Here is a 21,863-nt window from a genome sequence, read left to right on the forward strand (position 1 = left end):
ACATGTCTCATGTTCGGGGGGTATGTTTAGGGGTACTGTTCCCAAATGAGGCCTAGCCCCCCCCACATACATAACAATTGGTTTTGTTATGTTTCTCTGCATTGTACCTCATCCACTCTAGCCACAAGTTGACATCTGAAAACCCAGTTTCTGCGGCTATTGTGTCCTCGAAGGTAGGGTCTGCTTTGGCCACCATGCCCCCTAACTTCTGTATATGGGGCCTCAGGGGGTTTGAGCTAGATGAAGAATGGGGAACTCACCACTCTGGGTTATTGAACATATCTTTCATATGGAAAGGCTTTCTAAAACCAGAATACCCACTTCCCCACCATAGGCCCAGAGCATAGGTCCCACTGTCTTCTGGGCTAGGATTCTCAATGGTCAGCCTGAATTCTTTGGTGTAAGGCTGATCTGTGTGTTTGTTGATTGTCATCCTAAGAGTCACTTGCCATTTTTGTCTTTTCTATTTTGGGCGTTTTCAGGTTTGTACCCCTAGTGTTCCAACCCACTGCTCCCCAGGAATCACAGTTGTTACCCCAATAGGTGTCCGTGACGCATACATACACAGTCATGGGTCTTACTGCTTCATTCCAGGAGCGGATCCCGTACATAGTACCTGGAATTATCTGTTCATAAAAGTGGCAACATGTTTATTGGATGAGTTATACCAGAAATGGGTTACACCATCTTTTTGTTTGATGGCTACCTCTTGCGCCTGGGCAATGATTACTATGAAAAGTATATACAGAATCATTGTTTGGTCCCCTCGGCCTCTTCCTTAGGTACAGGGACTTTCTTGCAGTTGGGAGGCGTGTCCACGTGTTCTTCCCGGCCACTTTGACTGATGTGGCAGTTGTTAGGAGAACCTGGAAAGGACCATCGTATCTGGGTTCAAGGGTGTGTTTTCTCACAAACTTCTTTACCAGGATCCAGTCGCCGGGGACCAACTTGTGTGATCCTGTATCTCGCTCAGGATCTGGAATGGAGGAGAACACTTTCGAATGAATACAGGTTAATTCTCGAGATAAAGCAGTCACATAATCAGTCAATACATCAGATTGGAGCTGTAATTGCTGTGGAAAGTAACAACCCAACCTGGGGGCTGAACCAAACAATATCTCATAGGGTGACAGACCATGGTTTCCCCTTGGAGTGTACATAACACTGAATAAGGAAATGGGTAGGCTGTCTAAGGTCAACTCATTCCCGTTTCCTGAGACATTTTTAGCATTCTAGATTTTATTGTGCTGTTTAACCTTACCACCTTCCCACATCTCTGAGGATGGTATGGGGTGTGGAAAGATCATGTGACCCCTAAAGCTGCCCATATCTCTTTGGTTACTGAGGCCATAAAAGCCGGCCCCTGGTCACTCTCTATAACCTCTGGGACACCATACCTGCACACTATTTCGTTAAAAGTCTCTTAGCCGTAGTTTTTGCTGTCATGTTGGTAACAGGATAGCCTTCTGGCCATGCAGAGAACATGTCAATGACAATCAATGCATATTCATTTCTGTGGCTCCCTTCTTGATCCACACTTCTTTCTCTTCTTTGTCAGCTGCTTCTTGTTGCTCCTTGAGATGGGTCCTGCTCACAGGAGGGTTTTGTAGAATCATGGTGGTCTGTACAGTTTCTTCAGGGGTATCCACTGTACCATCCAGGATGGGTGCATCCGTTCCACTGACCACTTCTTGTGTTCTGTTTGCAGCTTGTTTCGCAGCGGTATCTACCAGGTGATTGTCTCATGCTTCTTGGGAATCCAGCTTGCCGTGCGCCTTTTATCTTGAGTATAGCCACTTGTGCTAGTAGGAGTAGGGCATCCATTAAGTCCTTGATAGCTGTACTGAATTTTACAGGTGTTCCTGCTGCTGTCAGGAACCCTCTGGTTTTCCGGAAGATCTCAAAATCGCAGGCAACGCCGAGGGCGTATCTTGAGTCTGTATAGATGTTAGCACTTTCCCCTCTGCCAATTTGCATGCCATTGTTTGGGCCTGGAGTTCTGCCTCCTGGGCAGACATGGAGGAAGGTAATGCTGAAGCTTGAAGAACTGTATCTTCGGTGGTGACTGCGTATCCTGTGTGGTACTGTCCAGGGCTGTCAGCATACCTGGAACCATCCACAAAGATTGTCAAGTCAGGATTCTCAAGGGCTGTTTCACTGACTGTCGGTAAATGTGAAGTCTCCATTTTCATCACCTCGAAACAGTCATGAGCAGTGAGATGAGGATCTTTCACCAAAGAGGTTCCCCCCTCGAGAAGTGGAAGTAGAGTGGATGGGTTGAGAGTATCACATCGGAGGAGAGTGATGTTATCTGGTAGGAGCAAGGCACACTGGAGTCTGAGGTGTCTTGCTGAAGACAGGTGCTTGGGCTGTACTTGGTTTAGTATGGCAGTTATGTCATGAGGGGCAAGAAGGATTAAAGGGTGGCCCAACACCAAGTCAGCAGTCTTGTCCAAAAGGGCTTGGGCTGCAAAGACAGCTCTGAGACAGGAGGGGCCCCCCTTGGCCACTGGGTCCAGTTGGCAAGAGTAATAACCAATGGGTCTGAGCCTGTTGCCATGGGCCTGAACCAAAACTCCTGTGGCATGTCCTTGTCTCTCTGATACAAGCAGTTTGAAAGTCTTTTCATAGTTTGGGAGGCCCAAAGCGGGGGCCGTGGAGAGGATATCCTTCAGAAATTAAAAACTGTTTATGGCCTCTGGGGAGAGCAGGAAAGGGTCAGATTTCAGGGCATCGTAGAGAGGTTGCATCAAGAGGGAGGCTCCCGGAGTCCAAGAGCGGCAATAGGAGATTAATCCTAGGAAAGCACGTAAGGGTTTATGACCTTGAGGCAAAGGGATGGCTTTGATTGCAGCACCTCTTTCTTCAGTGAGATGTCGGGTGCCTTGGGAGATGCAGAGGCCTAGGAAAATCACTTTCTCTCTGGACTTTTTGCTTTAAGGCCAGTCCCTTCGTGGTCACCTGCATCCTTGCTCAGCCAAGTAGTGGAGGAGGCTTTCAGAGAAGATTAAGGCATCACCAAGGGTATCTGCACAAGTAGGAGGTCATATACATACTGAAGGAGTACAACGTCTGGGTATAACTTCATCCAGTTGTCCAGAATAAGGGCCATTGCCTTGGCGAATTGGGAGGGAGAGTTCTGGGCACCTTGTGGCATAACAGTCCAGGTGTAGCGGGCAGGTGACACAGGCTTGCTTGAAGATAGGGGCCAAGTGATCCGGAGAAGGGCGGGGTTGGAGGGCGAGGTGGGGTGTCATGTCCCTGGTACTGGGCATTTTTGTATGGACCACGGTTGGGGCTTGGCCGACTGTGGGTGAATTTCTGGGGGCTTCGGTATTCTCTTCTGGAGTGGCCGGGTCTTCTGCAGTTGTAACAGACACGTGGAGTTGGTACTGATGGGCGCAGATAGAGTGTGTTAGAGGCCATCGTGAGAGGAGCTACTCTACTGGTCTGTGAGGATTCTGGATCTAATAACTACTAATAACAACGTCTCAAGCTCCATTACTCTATACTAATTTTTTTTTTTTTTTAACTTGTGTGATTCTAGTAAATACATAGAATTACGCAAGAAAAGCACTTCCTCTTTCGCTACTTAACCACAATTCTTCTGGCCTAATGCCCAGAATACATAAACTTCCTCTTTATTTATAATACTCTTAAATATTGTAATTGAACATTTTAAACTCCCCAATTATTGCTAAGCTTAAACACAATTAAAACCTTTTGCATGAATATAGCACATTTGCTACATTTACTGTTATTAGAGAAACTCCTTACAGTCAGACTCTCGGTGATGAAGGGAAGGGGCCGTATTGGGGCTGTTGTCTTTGGTGGTGTGAGGGTCCAGGAATCCATTTAAAGGGGGTTTAGATAAAGTACTGGGTAATGGCTGCTGGATTTGTGTTTTGGATTGCAAGGGGCGTAAGAGGGACTGTAAATGTGTTTTACCATGTAGGTGGTCAAATGGGTCGTTGGACAATGGCGCAAAGGAACTCATTGCCCCAGCCGATGAGTCATACATGGGGATGGAACACATCGCCGAGCTTCGAGCTTCTCTCTCTTATATCCTGGCTCTACCACTTTAACCAACCCCCAGCCTTCTTCATGTATGCCAAACAGTCCCCGCAAACACATTTAGGACATGACATAATCAACCAATAACAAAATATGTGACAACTGCAGTGAAGTACAGGATTACTTAACCACTTGAGCCCCGGACCATTATGCTGCCTAAGGACCAGAGGTCTTTTTCCAATTTGGCACTGCGTCGCTTTAACTTTTAATTGCGCGATCATGCAATGCTGTACCCAAACGAAATTTGCGTCCTTTTCTTCCCACAAATAGAGCTTTCTTTTGATGGTATTTGATCACCTCTGCAGTTTTTATTTTTTGCGCTACAAACGGAAAAAGACCGAAAATTTTGAAAAAAAATGATATTTTCTACTTTTTGTTATAAAAAAAATCCAATAAACTCAATTTTAGTCATACATTTAGGCCAAAATGTATTCGGCCACATGTCTTTGGTAAAAAAAAATGTCAATAAGCGTATATTGGTTTGCGCAAAAGTTATAGCGTCTACAAACTAGGGTACATTTTCTGGAATTTACACAGCTTTTAGTTTATGACTGCCTATGTCATTTCTTGAGGTGCTAAAATGGCAGGGCAGTACAAAACCCCCACAAATGACCCCATTTTGGAAAGTAGACACCCCAAGGAAATTGCTGATAGGCATGTTGAACCCATTGAATATTTATTTTTTTTGTCCCAAGTGATTGAATAATGACAAAAAAAAAAAAAAATATTTACAAAAAGTTGTCACTAAATGATATATTGCTCACACAGGCCATGGGCCTATGTGGAATTGCACCCCAAAATACATTCAGCTGCTTCTCCTGAGTACGGGGATACCACATGTGTGGGACTTTTTGGGAGCCTAGGCGCGTACGGGACCCCGAAAACCAATCACCGCCTTCAGGATTTCTAAGGGTGTAAATTTTTGATTTCACTCTTCACTGCCTATCACAGTTTCGGAGGCCATAAAATGCCCAGGTGGCACAACCCCCCCCCCAAATGACCCCATTTTGGAAAGTAGACACCCCAAGCTATTTGCTGAGAGGCATATTGAGTCCATGGAATATTTTATATTTTGACACAAGTTGCGGGAATGTGACACTTTTTTTTTTTTTTTTTGCACAAAGTTGTCACTAAATGATATATTGCTCACAGGCCATGGGCATATGTGGAATTGCACCCCAAAATACATTTAGCTGCTTCTCCTGAGTATGGGGATACCACATGTGTGGGACTTTTTGGGAGCCTAGTCGCGTACGGGGCCCCGAAAACCAATCACCGCCTTCAGGATTTCTAAGGGCGTGAATTTTTGATTTTACTCTTCACTGCCTATCACCGTTTCGGAGGCCATGGAATGCCCAGGTGGCACAAAACCCCCCCAAATGACCCCATTTTGGAAAGTAGACACCCCAAGCTATTTGCTGAGAGGCATGGTGAGTATTTTGCAGCTCTCATTTGTTTTTGAAAATGAAGAAAGACAAGAAAAAACATTTTTTTTTTTTCAAATTTCAAAACTTTGTGACAAAAAGTGAGGTCTGCAAAATACTCACTATACCTCTCAGCAAATAGCTTTGGGTGTCTACTTTCCAAAATGGGGTCATTTGGGGGGGTTTTGTGCCACCTGGGCTTTCCATGGCCTCCGAAACTGTGATAGGCAGTGAAGAGTGAAATCAAAAATTCACGCCCTTAGAAAGCCTGAAGGCGGTGCTTGGTTTTCGGGGTCCCGTACGCGGCTAGGCTCCCAAAAAGTCTCACACATGTGGTATCCCCGTACTCAGGAGAAGCAGGAGAATGTATTTTGGGGTGTAATTTCACATATTCCCATGGCATGTTTGAGCAATATATCATTTAGTGACAACTTTGTGCAAAAAAAAAAAAAATGTGTCTCTTTCCCGCAACTTGTGTCGCAATATAAAATATTCCATGGACTCGACATGCCTCTCAGCAAATAGCTTGGGGTGTCTACTTTCCAAAATGGGGTCATTTGGGGGGGTTTTGAACTGTCCTGGCATTTTATGCACAACATTTAGAAGCGTATGTCACACATCACCCACTCTTCTAACCACTTGAAGACAAAGCCCTTTCTGACACTTATTGTTTACATGAAAAAGTTATTTTTTTTTGCAAGAAAATAACTTTGAACCCCCAAACATTATATATTTTTTTAAAGCAAATGCCCTACAGATTAAAATGGTGGGTGTTTCATTTTTTTTTTTTCGCACAGTATTTGCGCAGCGATTTTTCAAACGCATTTTTTGGGGAAAAAACACACTTTTTTAAATTTTAATGCACTAAAACACACTATATTGCCCAAATGTTTCATGAAATAAAAAAGATGATCTTAGGCCGAGTACATGGATACCAAACATGACATGCTTTACAATTGCGCACAAACGTGCAGTGGCAACAAAATAAATACATTTTTAAAAGCCTTTAAAAGCCTTTACAGGTTACCACTTTAGATTTACAGAGGAGGTCTACTGCTAAAATTACTGCCCTCGATCTGACCTTCGCGGTGATACCTCACATGCATGGTGCAATTGCTGTTTATGTTTGACGACAGACCGCCGCTTGCGTTCGCCGACAGGGGGCGACAGGGGTGCTTTTTTTTTTTTTTTTTTTTTTTTTTTTCTTTATTATTTTTTTGCTTTTTTTATCTTATTTTTAAACTGTTCCTTTCATTTTTTTTTTTTTTTTTATCATTTTTATTGTTATCTCGGGGAATGTAAATATCCCCTATGATAGCAATAGGTAGTGACAGGTACTCTTTTTTGAAAAAATTAGGGTCTATTAGACCCTAGATCTCTCCTCTGCCCTCAAAGCATCTGACCACACCAAGATCGGTGTGATAAAATGCTTCCCCAATTTCCCAATGGCGCTATTTACATCCGGCGAAATCTAAGTCATAAAATGCTCGTAGCTTCCGGTTTCTTAGGCCATAGAGATGTTTGGAGCCACTCTGGTCTCTGATCAGCTCTATGGTCAGCTGGCTGAATCACCGGCTGCATTCTCAGGTTCCCTGTTGAGACAGGAGAGCCAGAGAAAAACACGGAAGACGTTGGGGGGGGGGGCATTCCCTCCCACGGCTTGTAAAGGCAGTCTAGAGGCTAATTAGCCGCTAGGATTGCTTTTACATGAAGGCCGACCGCTGGCTGAAAAGAATGATACCAAGATGATACCTAAACCTGCAGGCATCATTCTGGTATAACCACTCAAAGTCGTGAATGGCGTACCTGAAGACAAATAAATGGTTAACAATAAAGCACAGTAAACGTTAAAGTATAAATAATTACATACCTGAAAAACAAACATGATAAAACATAATAACAATAAAACATTGCAGAATAGAATACAGTAAAAAAGAGCAGAACAATAGAGAGAGAGAATAGAGAGAGAGAACAATAAAACGACAACAATTTTTTTTTTTTTTTATATATATATTTTTTTTTTACACTTTTTTTGTAACTAACTTTTATAACGGTAACCGGTTCCAGGTTCGGGTCTCTCAAAATGCGATGGCATCTTGGGAGACCCTGTGAAAGTGTGCCTAGTCTGTGGAATGCTGTACCCTACGCTAATACTCAACTAGTGAATGGTAGCGTTCAAAACATTCACCAATGCAAAGACCAGGATTGTCAGGACAGGAGGGACAATGATAGCGGGTGTCACGCCTATATCCGCGCTTGCTGCAGCCACGACATCTTTTTTGGGGGGGGGTTCGTTGGGTAGGGGTACTCGGGAGGACATAAAGAAAATGCCTCTCATGCAGCCGACTGCATTTGGTTGGGGATGTGAATGGGGGAAGTACGGGCGCTGCAGAAGTGGTGGGTTCCCAATTAGGATTGGCGAATGCAGCAGGAAGGGCACTATGGGCACGACGGGCCTGTGTTTGTCTTCTTGGTGGCAGCGGGACACTACTTGTGCTTGCCACCTCACCAGCTTGAACTGCACTTATGGGACTCGCCACGTCACCAAGTGTTACTGCAGTGCTGGTTTGACTACGACCGGGGTGTACTAGGCCGCTGGTGCTTGCCAGTTCACCAAAACGCTACAAAAAAAACTGTTAGCGATCGCAGGGATCAGGCCTGACTCTGCGAACGCTGCAGTTATGCGTTTAGTGTTTTGTAAGTGACAGTGATCGATCGATACTGCACTTGGGTGGGCTGGGCTGGGCTGGGCGGAGGGGCAAAACGCAGGTGCTAGCAGGTATCTGGGCTGATCCCACTAACACTGCGTTTTTGGGAACCCTAAACTGCTGGAGACGCTAGTATAGATCTGATCGGATCAGATATTGATCCGTTCAGATACTATACCACTAAGGGAGGTGTATGGTGTGTGCGTGGGTGTTAGCGGTACTGGCGCTAACCTGACGCTGCCTGGGGCTGGTGCTTGCTAGTTCACCAAAACGCTACCAAAAAAACTGTTAGCGATCGCAGGGATCAGGCCTGACTCTGCGAACGCTGCAGTTATGCATTTAGTGTTTTGTAAGTGACAGTGATCGATCAATACTGCACTTGGGTGGGCTGGGCTGGGCCGGGCGGAGGGGCAAAACGCAGGTGCTAGCAGGTATCTGGGCTGATCCCGCTAACACTGCGTTTTTGGGAACCCTAAACTGCTGGGGACGCTAGTATAGATCTGATCGGATCAGATATTGATCCGATCAAATACTATACCACTAAGGGAGGTGTACGGTGCGTGCGTGGGTGTTAGCGGTACTGGCGCTAACCTGACGCTGCCTGGGGCTGGTGCTTGCCAGTTCACCAAAATGCTACCAAAAAAACTGTTAGCGATCGCAGGGATCAGGCCTGACTCTGCGAACTCTGCGGTTATGCGTTTAGTGCCTTGTAAGTGACAGTGATCGATCGATACTGCACTTGGGAGGGCTGGGCGGAGGGGCAAAACGCAGGTGCTAGCAGGAATCTGGGCTGATCCCGCTAACACTGCGTTTTTGGGAACCCTAAACTGCTGGGGACGCTAGTATAGATCTGATCGGATCAGATATTGATCCGTTCAGATACTATACCACTAAGGGAGGCGCATGCTGCGTGCGTGGGTGTTAGCGGTACTGGCGCTAATCTGACGCTGCCTGGGGCGATGCATATCACCGCCGGGCGATCGGGGGGCTAAACCTTTATTCGGTAATAAACGGCGGGTTCCCTGACACTATAAAAAATAAACGAACTAACCAGCGTCACCCGTAACGGTTATACGGTGATCAGTGGTGAAAGGGTTAACTAGGGGGCAATCAAGGGGTTAAAACATTTATTAGATAGTATATGGGGGTCCCTGTCGCTATAAAACGCTGACGGCGAACCTAAATATTTACCTCACTAACTAGCGTCACCAGCGACACTAATACAGCGATCAGAAAAATGATCGCTTAGCGACACTGGTGACAGGGGGTGATCAAGGGGTTAAAACTTTATTAGGGGGGGTTAGGGGGGTATCCTAGACCTAAAGGGGGGTAATACTCACTGTCCCAACACTGTAACTGTCACAAACTGACACCAATGCAGTAATCAGAAAACAAAAAAAACAAAAAACTGCTGGTGTCAGTTTGTGACAGGGAGGGGGGGGTGATTGGGGGGGGATCGGGGGGCGATCGGGGGGGGGATCGGGGTGTTTTGTATGCCTGGCATGTTCTACTGTGTTGTGTAGTGTTGGTGCACTCACATTGATGTCTTCTCTCCTCGGCGCTGCAACGGAATACCGAGCCGAGGAGAGATGACATCATTTCCTTTGCTGCTGTTTAGCATACAGCAGCAAAGGAAGTGATCTGATTGGCCGGCGGCGATCGCGAGGGGGGGGGGCCACGAACGGATGGCCTCCCCCTCATCTCCGATCGCCGGGGGACCAAACGGGACCGCCTCGGGCGGCGGGGGGGGGTCCGATCGGACCCCCCACCCGCGGGAGGCAAATCACGTACATGTACGTGATTTTGCCTGCCCGTGCCGCCTTGCCGACGTACATCGGCGTGAGGCGGTCCTTAAGTGGTTAAACTGCCACGGGAACCCCCACGCTATGCGTGTTCCTGACGCCCCCTCCTGGGGTTTCCCGGTTGTGTGCCTTGAAATGTAACAGTCTGTCGTTTTGGGGTTGTACCTGTTCCGGCATGCCTGTCAGCTTGGTGAATCCTGGCAGGGCCAGCGTGACTCTGGTCCATTAGCATGAGGCCAGGCTGAGTCTGAGTCCCTAGTCCCAGGTCTTTTAGGGCAGGATGGCCAAGGGGGAACCTCCTGAGGCTTGAGTGTCTGCGTTTCCCCCCTGGGAGCTGTCCGAGTCTTCCCCAGAATGTACACTTGTCATTAATGGGGTAGGTTGGGCCTTATAATACGATACCGAGGACTGGTCTATCACCGGATATATGTGGGTAGGTTCGGATGGGGGCAATGGTGCAGGTGGTACAGTTTGGTTCGGGCGTGTGTGGCAGCATCCACCCGAGACGTACAAAGACGTGTACATTGTCTACTATTAAGCACGGCGGGGGAGGTGTCAGAGGCTCCTCTGTCACTTGTAGCAGAGGGGCAGTAGACGAAAGGGAGTGTCTACTTCCTGGGGTCCAGACGCCATTATAGGGCGGTGGCTGGCTGGCTGGCTGGCTGTCTTTGATTTTGACCCCTTTTCTGGCTTTTTGTACACATACACAATACATCCATTTCAACACATTTCCTGTTCTGTCCACCTTTCTTCATGAATAGCTTTTGCAACTTTGAACCAAGCGTTCTTCATGAATACAACCCCTGGAAAAATTATGGAATCACCAGTCCCTGAGGATGTTCCTTCAGTTGTTTATTGTTGTAGAAAAAAAGCAGATCACAGACATGGCCAAAAACTAAAGGCATTTCAAATGGCAACTTTCTGGCTTTAAGAAACACTAAAAGAAATCAAGAAAAATAATTGTGGTGGCCAGTAACAGTTAGATTTATAGAACAAGCACAGGGAATAAATTATGGAATCACTCAATTCTAAAGAAAAAAATTATGGAATCACCCTGTAAATTTTCATTACAAACACTAACACCTGCATCGGATTAAATCTGATTGTTAGTATGTAGGTAAAAAGGAGTCATCATATCTTGGAGAGCTGTTGCAACAAGTGGACTGACATGAAGCATGGCTCCAACACCAGAGATGTCAATTGAAAAAAAGGAGAGGATTATCAAACTCCTTAACCACTTGACGACCGCCTCACGCCGATTTACGTCGGCAAGGTGGCACGGACAGGCAAAATCACGTATATAAATACGTGATTTGCCTTCCGCGGGTGGGGGGTCCGATCGGTCCCCCCCCGGTGCCCGAGGCGGTCGCCATTTGTTCCCGGGCGTTGAGAGGTCAGGGGGAGGCCATCCATTGTTGGCCACCCCCTCCCGATCGCTCCCGGCGAATGAGAATGCTTCCTTTCCCTCTGTAAGGTAAACAGAGGGAAAGGAAGTGATGTCATCCCTCCTCGAGTCGGTCTTTTTGATCCGGCGCCGAGGAGAGAAGACATCAAGTAAGTCTGCACAACACTACACTAACAGTAGAACACGCCAGGCACACTTGTCACCCCCCATCACCCCCCGATCACCCCCCGATCACCCCCCTGTACCCCCTGTCACTCTGACACCAATAGCATTTTTTTTTTTTTTGCATTGGTGTCAGTTTGTGTCAGTTACAAGTGTTAGGGCAGTTAGGTTAGCCCCCTTTAGGTCTAGGGTACCCCCCCTTAGGTCCAGGGTACCCCCCTAACCCCCCCTAATAAAAGTTAACCCCTTGATTACCCCCCGTCACCAGTGTCGCTAAGCGATCGTTTTTCTGATCGCTGTATTAGTGACACAGGTGACGCTAGTTAGGGAGGTAAGTATATAGGTTCGCTGTCAGTGTTTTATAGCAACAGGGACCCCCATATACTACCTGCTAAAGGTTTTAACCCCCTGATTGCCCCCTAGTTAACCCTTTCACCAGCGATCACCGTATAAGTGTTACGGGTGACGCTGGTTAGCTAGTTTGTTTTTTGTAGTTTATTACAGTTTATTATAGTTTTAGGGCACCCGCCGTTTATTACCCTATAAAGGTTTAACCCCCTAATTGCCCGGCGGTGATATAAATTACATTTTTAGGGTCAGCTTAGGTCTGCGTCGCCCCAGGCAGCATCAGGTTAGCGCCAGTACCGCTAAAACCCACGCACGCAGCATACACCTCCCTTAGTGCTATAGTATCTGAGCGGATCGATATCTGATCCGATCAGATCTATACTTCCCAGCAGTTTAGGGTTCCCTGAAACGCAGTGTTAGCGGGATCAGCCCAGATACCTGCTAGCACCTGCGTTTTGCTCCTCGGCCCAGCCCTGCCCAGCCCACCCAAGTGCAGTATCGATCGATAACTGACACTTACAAAACACTAAGCACACATAACTGCAGCGTTCGCAGAGTCAGGCCTGATCCCTGCGATCGCTAACAGTTTTTTGGTAGCGTTTTTATACAGTCGCTGACAGTCAGGAGCTTTTTTGCCTGTGAGTCTCACTAGTGTACCCCTAAATTTAGAGCCCAAAATGGCAAATCGAAGGTACACTAGTGAAGAGGCCTACACGTTTCTGAGCATGACAGATAGTGAAGAGGAAGTCACTCATCTGTCAAGTTCAGGCTCAGAATACGATCCTGTAGAGGACAGCGGCTCCATGACAGATAGCTCTGACGACAGAGTTGTGGTCCCTGCTAAGGTCAGGCGTACCAGACCCCAATCTTCTTCTGTCCTTGAAGTGCAAGAACCGCAGGGCTCTCGTATGGAGCAGAGAAGTACTAGCGCCGCTATTCCTTCTGGTGAACTGGCAAGCACCAGCGGCCTAGTACACCCTGGTCGTACATCCAGCACTGCAGTATCACGTGGTGACGTGGCGAGTCCCATAAGTGCAGTTCAAGCTGGCGAGGTGGCAAGCACTAGTAGTGTCCCGCTGCCACCAAGAAGACAAAGACAGGCCCGTCGTGCCCATAGTGCCCTTCCTGCTGCATTGGCCAATCCGAATTGGGAACCCTCCACTTCTACAGCACCCGTACTTCCCCCTTTCACTGGCCAACCCGGAATTCAGGTGGAAACAGTTGACTTTACGCCACTGGATTTTTATTCACTGTTTTTCACCGAAGATCTCTATAGATCTATTGTGGACCAAAGCAATTTATACGCTGGTCAACACATCGCCGCTAATCCCCAGTCCTCCCTTGCCAGAGATTGGAGACCAATTACGGTCTCCGAATTTAAGACCTTTCTGGGCCTTTCCCTCCTCATGGGGTTGAATAAAAAGAGTAAGTTGCGGTCATATTGGTCCACTGACCCAATTTACCATTCACCCTTGTTCTCTGCTTCCATGGCCAGGGCACGATACGAGCAGATTTTGCGGTTCATGCACTTCAACGACAATGAACTCTGTCGTCCTCGTGGAGACCCTGCATACGATCGGCTCTACAAAATTCGGCCCCTCGTAAACCACTTCAACCAACGTTTTGCAGACTTGTTTACCCCCCATCAAGTTGTCTGCATTGATGAGTCCCTGATTAAATTTTCTGGCCGCTTGTCATTCAAACAGTACCTTCCCAGCAAGCGTGCCAGATACGGGGTCAAGATGTATAAGCTCTGTGACAGGGCCACAGGCTATACATATAGTTTTATGGTTTACGAGGGCAAAGATAGTCACGTAGAGCCGACAAACTGCCCTGACTACATAGGAAGCGCTGGCAAGATAGTGTGGGACTTGGTGTCACCCTTATTCGGAAAGGGGTACCACTTGTACGTGGACAATTATTATACGAGCGTGCCACTTTTTAGTCACTTGTTTGATCAGCAGATTGGAGCATGTGGCACCGTGCGACCTAATCGCCGGGGCTTTCCCCAGCGGCTTGTAGATTCCCGTCTTAGGCTGGGGGAGAGAGCCTGCTTGAAGTATAATAATTTGCTCGCTATGAAGTGGAGGGATAAGAAGAATGTTTTCGTTCTCACCTCCCTTCATGCAGACACGACGACCCAAATTCCTACGGCGACTGGTGTTGTGGAGAAACCCCTCTGTGTCCACGAATACAACCTTAATATGGGAGGGGTGGACCTCAACGACCAGTTGTTGGCGCCGTACCTAGTTGCCCGTAAGGCCAGACGCTGGTACAAAAAAGTGTCTGTTTATTTATTTCAATTGGCTTTGCTGAATGCTCATGTGCTATACAGAGCTTCAGGACAGACTGGATCCTTCCTTAAATTCCAGGAAGAGATCGTCAGAGCCCTTCTGTTTCCAGACGGTGCTCTACCTCACCTTCCCCAACCAAATGCAGTAAGCCGGCTGCATGAGCGGCATTTTCTTTATGCCATCCCGAGTACCCCTACCCAAAAAGCCCCCCAAAAAAGATGTCGTGTCTGCAGCAAGCGCGGATTTAGGCGTGACACCCGGTCTTATTGTCCCTCCTGTCCTGGCAATCCTGGTCTTTGCATGGGTGAATGCTTTGAACGCTACCATACATTAGTTGAGTATTAGCGTAGGGTTCAGCACTGCACAGACTAGGCACACTAACACAGGGTCTCCCAAGATGCCATTGCATTTTGAGAGACCCAAACCTGGAACGAGTTACAAAAGTTAAAAGTTACTAAAAAAAGTGTAAAAAAAAAAATTAAAAAAAAATTAAAAAAAATAAAAACACAAAAAAATATATAAAATAAAAAAACCAAAAATAGTTGTTGTTTTATTGTTCTCTCTCTCTCTCTATTCTCTCTCTATTGTTCTGCTCTTTTTTACTCTATTCTATTCTGCAATGTTTTATTGTTATTATGTTTTACCATGTTTGCTTTTCAGATTTTTTATACTTTACCGTTTACTGTGTTGGTAACCATTTTATTGTTTTCAGGTACGCCATTCAGTTGCAGCGCGGATTTATTTATCTTGACAGCAACAGCGTTTGCTCCCACGATATATAAAGCCGTGACTCCAGCGCTGTCGGAGGTGATTTCACCACCACAGTTACATACTTCAGCATATATGCCGAAGCGTGGGGGCAGCAGTGGGTGGAGGAGCAATTTGCTCCTGCCTTTTGCGGGAGGATGCCCCCATGCTTCGGCATATATATAAATTTTAGGCACAGGTTGCGTTAAATGTTTTATTTTTTACTATGTTTTTTTTTTTGTATTTGCTTTGCAGGTATGGTAAGTCTTACTGTTATACTGTAATGTTACTTTGTTTTATTGTTAACCATCATTTGCTTAGCAGGTACGCCATTCAGTTGCAGCGCGGATTTATTTATCTTGACAGCAACAGCGTTTGCTCCCACGATATATAAAGCCGTGACTCCAGCGCTGTCGGAGGTGATTTCACCACCACAGTTACATACTTCAGCATATATGCCGAAGCGTGGGGGCAGCAGTGGGTGGAGGAGCAATTTGCTCCTGCCTTTTGCGGGAGGATGCCCCCATGCTTCGGCATATATATATTTTAGGCACAGGTTGCGTTAAATGTTTTATTTTTTACTATGTTTTTTTTTTTGTATTTGCTTTGCAGGTATGGTAAGTCTTACTGTTATACTGTAATGTTACTTTGTTTTATTGTTAACCATCATTTGCTTAGCAGGTACGCCATTCAGTTGCAGCGCGGATTTATTTATCTTGACAGCAACAGCGTTTGCTCCCACGATATATAAAGCCGTGACTCCAGCGCTGTCGGAGGTGATTTCACCACCACAGTTACATACTTCAGCATATATGCCGAAGCGTGGGGGCAGCAGTGGGTGGAGGAGCAATTTGCTCCTGCCTTTTGCGGGAGGATGCCCCCATGCTTCGGCATATATATATTTTAGACACAGGTTGCGTTAAATGTTTTATTTTTTACTATGTTTTTTTTTTTGTATTTGCTTTGCAGGTATGGTAAGTCTTACTGTTATACTGTAATGTTACTTTGTTTTATTGTTAACCATCATTTGCTTAGCAGGTACGCCATTCAGTTGCAGCGCGGATTTATTTATCTTGACAGCAACAGCGTTTGCTCCCACGATATATAAAGCCGTGACTCCAGCGCTGTCGGAGGTGATTTCACCACCACAGTTACATACTTCAGCATATATGCCGAAGCGTGGGGGCAGCAGTGGGTGGAGGAGCAATTTGCTCCTGCCTTTTGCGGGAGGATGCCCCCATGCTTCGGCATATATAAATGGTGCATGTATGCCCATCATTAGAAGTGGGTGGATGAAGGGAGGTATTCTAATGGTGGGCATACCCACCGATCAATATCTTTTTTTCGTTCAGCCCACAGGCTGCATGAAAAAAAAGTTTACAATATATGCCTAACAAGGACCAGCAACGTACTGGTATGTTTATGGACTTTGAGTGGTTATACCAGAATGATGCCTGCAGGTTTAGGTATCATCTTGGTATCATTCTTTTCAGCCAGCGGTCGGCTTTCATGTAAAAGCAATCCTAGCGGCTAATTAGCCTCTAGACTGCTTTTGCAAGCAGTGGGAGGGAATGACCCCCCCCCCCACCGTCTTCCATGTTTTTCTCTGGCTTTCCTGTCCCAACAGGGAACCTGAAAATGCAGCCGGTGATTCAGCCAGCTGACCATAGAGCTGATCAGAGACCAGAATGGCTCCAAACATCTCTATGGCCTAAGAAACCGGAAGCTACGAGCATTTCATGACTTAGATTTCGCCGAATGTAAACAGCGCCATTGGGAAATTGGGAAAGCATTTTATCACACCGATCTTGGTGTGGTCAGATGCTTTGAGGGCAGAGGAGAGATCTAGGGTCTAATAGAGCCCAATTTTTAAAAAAAAGAGTACCTGTCACTACCTATTGCTATCATAGGGGATATTTACATTCCCTGAGATAACAATAAAATTAATTAAAAAAAAATAAAAATGAAAGGAACAGTTTAAAAATAAGATAAAAAAGCAAAAAAATAATAAAGAAAAAAAAAAAAAAAAGCACCCCTGTCCCCCCCTGCTCTCGTGCAAAGGCGAACGCAAGCGTCGGTCTGGCGTCAAATGTAAACAGCAATTGCACCATGCATGTGAGGTATCACCGCGAAGGACAAAACGAGGGCAGTAATTTTAGCAGTAGACCTCCTCTGTAAATCTAAAGTGGTAACCTGTAAAGGCTTTTAAAGGCTTTTAAAAATGTATTTATTTTGTCGCCGCTGCGCGTTTGTGCGCAATTTTAAAGCATGTCATGTTTGGTATCCATGTACTCGGCCTAAGATCATCTTTTTTATTTCATCAAGCATTTGGGCAATATAGTGTGTTTTAGTGCATTAAAATTTAAAAAAGTGTGTTTTTTCCCCAAAAAATGCGTTTGAAAAATCGCTGCGCAAATATTGTTTGAAAAAAAAAATATGAAACACCCACCATTTCAATCTGTAGGGCATTTGCTTTAAAAAAATATATAATGTTTGGGGGTTTAAAGTAATTTTCTTGCAAAAAAAAAATATTTTTTCATGTAATCAAAAAGTGTCAGAAAGGGCTTTGTCTTCAAGTGGTTAGAAGAGTGGGTGATGTGTGACATAAGCTTCTAAATGTTGTGCATAAAATGCCAGGACAGTTCAAAACCCCCCCAAATGACCCCATTTTGGAAAGTAGACACCCCAAGCTATTTGCTGAGAGGCATGTCGAGTCCATGGAATATTTTATATTGTGACACAAGTTGCGGGAAAGAGACAAATCTTTTTTTTTTTTTTTTTTTTTTTTGCACAAAGTTGTCACTAAATGATATATTGCTCAAACATGCCATGGGAATATGTGAAATTACACCCCAAAATACATTCTGTTGCTTCTCCTAAGTATGGGGATACCACATGTGTGGGACTTTTTGGGAGCCTAGCCGCACACAGGACCCCGAAAACCAAGCACCGCCTTCAGGCTTTCTAAGGGCGTAAATTTTTGATTTCACTCTTCACTGCCTAGCACAGTTTCGGAGGCCATGGAATGCCCAGATGGCACAACCCCCCCCCCCCCAAATGACCCCATTTTGGAAAATAGACACCCCAAGCTATTTGCTGAGAGGTATAGTGAGTATTTTGCAGACCTCACTTTTTGTCACAAACTTTCAAAAATTGAAAAAAGAAAAAAAAAAATACATTTTTCTTGTCTTTCTTCATTTTCAAAAACAAATGAGAGCTGCAAAATACTCACCATGCCTCTCAGCAAATAGCTTGGGGTGTCTACTTTCCAAAATGGGGTCATTTGGGGGGGTTTGTGCCATCTTGGCATTTTATGGCTTTCAAAACTGTGATAGGTAGTGAGGAGTGGAATCACAACTTAACGCCCTTAGAAATCCTGAAGCCGGTGCTTGGTTTTCGGGGCCCCGTATGCAGCTAGGCTCCCAAAAAGTCCCACACATGTGGTATCCCCGTACTCAGGAGAAGCAGCAGAATATATTTTGGGGTGTAATTCCACATATGCCCATGGCATGTTTGAGCAATATATCATTTAGTGACAACTTTGTGCAAAAAAAAAAAAAAATTGTCACTTTCCCGCAACTTGTGTCAAAATATAAAATATTCCATGGACTCAACATGCCTCTCAGCAAATAGCTTGGGGTGTCTACTTTCCAAAATGGGGTCATTTGGGGGGGTTTTGTGCCATCTGGGCTTTTTATGGCCTTCAAAACTGTGATAGGCAGTGAGGAGTGAAATCACAACTTTACGCCCTTAGAAATCCTGAAGGCGGTGCTTGGTTTTCGGGGCCCCGTATGCAGCTAGGCTCCCAAAAAGTCCCACACATGTGGTATCCCCATACTCAGGAGAAGCAGCTGAATGTATTTTGGGATGCAATTCCACATATGCCCATGGCCTGTGTGAGAAATATATCATTTAGTGACAACTTTGTGCAAAAAAAAAAAAAATTGTCACTTTCCCGCAACTTGTGTCAAAAAATAAAATATTCCATGGACTCAATATGCCTCTCAGCAAATAGCTTGGGGTGTCTACTTTCCAAAATGGGGTCATTTGGGGGGGTTTGTGCCATCTTGGCATTTTATGGCCTTCAAAACTGTGATAGGAAGTGAGGAGTGAAATCAAAAATTTATGCCCTTAGAAATCCTGAAGGCGGTGCTTGGTTTTCAGGGCCCCGTACGTGGCTAGGCTCCCAAAAAGTCCTAAACATGTGGTATCCCCGTACTCAGGAGAAGCAGCAGAATGTATTTTGGGGTGTAATTCCACATATGCCCATGGCATGTTTGAGCAATATATCATTTAGTGACAACTTTGTGCAAAAAAAAAAAAAAAAAAGTGTTACTTTCCCGCAACTTGTGTCAAAATATAAAATATTCCATGGACTCAACATGCCTCTCAGTAAATAGTTTGGGGTGTCTACTTTCCAAAATGGGGTCATTTGGGGGGGTTTTGTGCCATCTTGGCATTTTATGGCCTTCAAAACTGTGATAGGTAGTGAGGAGTGAAATCACAACATTACGCCCTTAGAAATCCTGAACGCGGTGCTTGGTTTTCGGGGCCCCGTATGCGGCTAGGCTCCCAAAAAGTCCCACACATGTGGTATCCCCATACTCAGGAGAAGCAGCTAAATGTATTTTGGGGTGCAATTCCACATATGCCCATGGCCTGTGTGAGAAATATATCATTTAGTGACAACTTTGTGCAAAAAAAAAAAAAATTGTCACTTTCCCGCAACTTGTGTCAAAAAAGAAAGTATTCCATGGACACAACATGCCTCTCAGCCAATTGCTTGGGGTGTCTACTTTCCAAAATGGGGTCATTTGGGGGGGTTTTGTGCCATCTGGGCATTTTATGGGCTTCAAAACTGTGATAGGTAGTGAGGAGTGAAATCAAAAATTTATGCCCTTAGAAATCCTGAAGGCGGTGATTGGTTTTCGGGGCCCCGTACGCGGCTAGGCTCCCAAAAAGTCCCACACATGTGGTATCCCCATACTCAGGAGAAGCAGCTGAATGTATTTTGGGGTGCAATTCCACATAGGCCCATGGCCTGTGTGAGCAATATATCATTTAGTGACAACTTTTTGTAAATATTTTTTTTTTTTTTTGTCATTATTCAATCACTTGGGACAAAAAAAATAAATATTCAAAGGGTTCAACATGCCTTTTAGCAATTTCCTTGGGGTGTCTACTTTCCAAAATGGGGTCATTTGGGGGGGTTTTGTACTGCCCTGCCATTTTAGCACCTCAAGAAATGACATAGGCAGTCATAAACTAAAAGCTGTGTAAATTCCAGAAAATGTACCCTAGTTTGTAGACGCTATAACTTTTGCGCAAACCAATAAATATACGCTTATTGACATTTTTTTTACCAAAGACATGTGGCCGAATAAATTTTGGCCTAAATGTATGACTAAAATTGAGTTTATTGGATTTTTTTTATAACAAAAAGTAGAAAATATCATTTTTTTTCAAAATTTTCGGTCTTTTTCCGTTTATAGCGCAAAAAATAAAAACCGCAGAGGTGATCAAATGCCATCAAAATAAAGCTCTATTTGTGGGAAGAAAAGGACGCAAATTTCGTTTGGGTACAGCATTGCATGACCACGCAATTAAAAGTTAAAGCGACGCAGTGCCAAATTGGAAAAAGACCTCTGGTCCTTAGGCAGCATAATGGTCCGGGGCTCAAGTGGTTAAAGAGGGTAAATCATCTAGCAGTGTTGTACAAGATGTTGGTTGTTCACAGTCGGCTGTGTCTAAAACATGGACCAAATACAAACGACATGGGAAGGTGGTTAAAGGCAAGCATACTGGTAGACCAAGGAAGACATTGAAGCGTCAAGACAGAAAACATAAAGCAATATGCCTTGAAAACAGAAAATGTACAACAAAACAAATGAGGAACAAATGGGAGGAAACTGGAGTCAACATCTGTGACCGAACTGTAAGAAACCACCTAAAGGAAATGGGATTTACATACAGAAAAGCTAAAAGAAAGCCATCTCTAACACATAAACACAAAAAAACAAGGTTACAATGGGCTAAGGAAAGGCAATCGTGGACTGTGGATGATTGGATGAAAGTCATATTCCGTGATGAATCTCGAATCTGTATTGGGCAAGGTGATGATGCTGGAACTTTTGTTTGGTGCCGTTCCAATGAGATTTATGCAAACGACTGTCTGAAGAAAACATGCAAATTTCCACAGTCAATTATGATATGGGGCTGCATGTCAGGTAAGGGCACTGGGGAGATGGCTGTCATTAAATATTCAATAAATGCACAGATTTACATTGGAATTTTGGACACTTTTCTTATCCCATCTATTGAAAGGATGTTTGGGGATGATGAAATCATTTATCAAGATGATAATGCATCTTGCCATAGAGCAAAAACTGTGAAAAAATTCCTTGAAGACACATAAGGTCAATGTCATGGCCTGCAAACAGTCCGGATCTCAATCCAATTGAAAATCTGTGGTGGAAGTTAAAGAAAATGGTCCATGACAAGGCTCCAACCTGCAAAGATGATTTGGCAACAGCAATCAGAGAAGGCTGAAGCCAGATTGATGAAGAGTACTGTTTATCACTCATTAAGTCAATGCCTCAGAGACTGCAAGCAGTTATAAAAGCCAGAGGTGGTGCAACAAAGTACTAGTGATGTGTTGGAGTGTTATTTTGTTTGTTTTTCATGATTCCATAATTTTTTCCTCAGAGTTGAGTGATTCCATAATTTATTCCCTGTGCTTGTTCTATAAATCTAACTGTTACTGGCCACCACAATTATTTTTCTTGATTTCTTTTAGTGTTTCTTAAAGCCAGAAAGTTGCCATTTGAAATGCCTGTGATCTGCTTTTTTTCTACAACAATAAACTGAAGGAACATCCTCAGGGACTGGTGATTCCATCA

The sequence above is a fragment of the Aquarana catesbeiana genome, linkage group LG04 (genome assembly GCF_042186555.1).
Source record: "Aquarana catesbeiana isolate 2022-GZ linkage group LG04, ASM4218655v1, whole genome shotgun sequence".
In the NCBI taxonomy this organism is placed as follows: domain Eukaryota; kingdom Metazoa; phylum Chordata; class Amphibia; order Anura; family Ranidae; genus Aquarana; species Aquarana catesbeiana.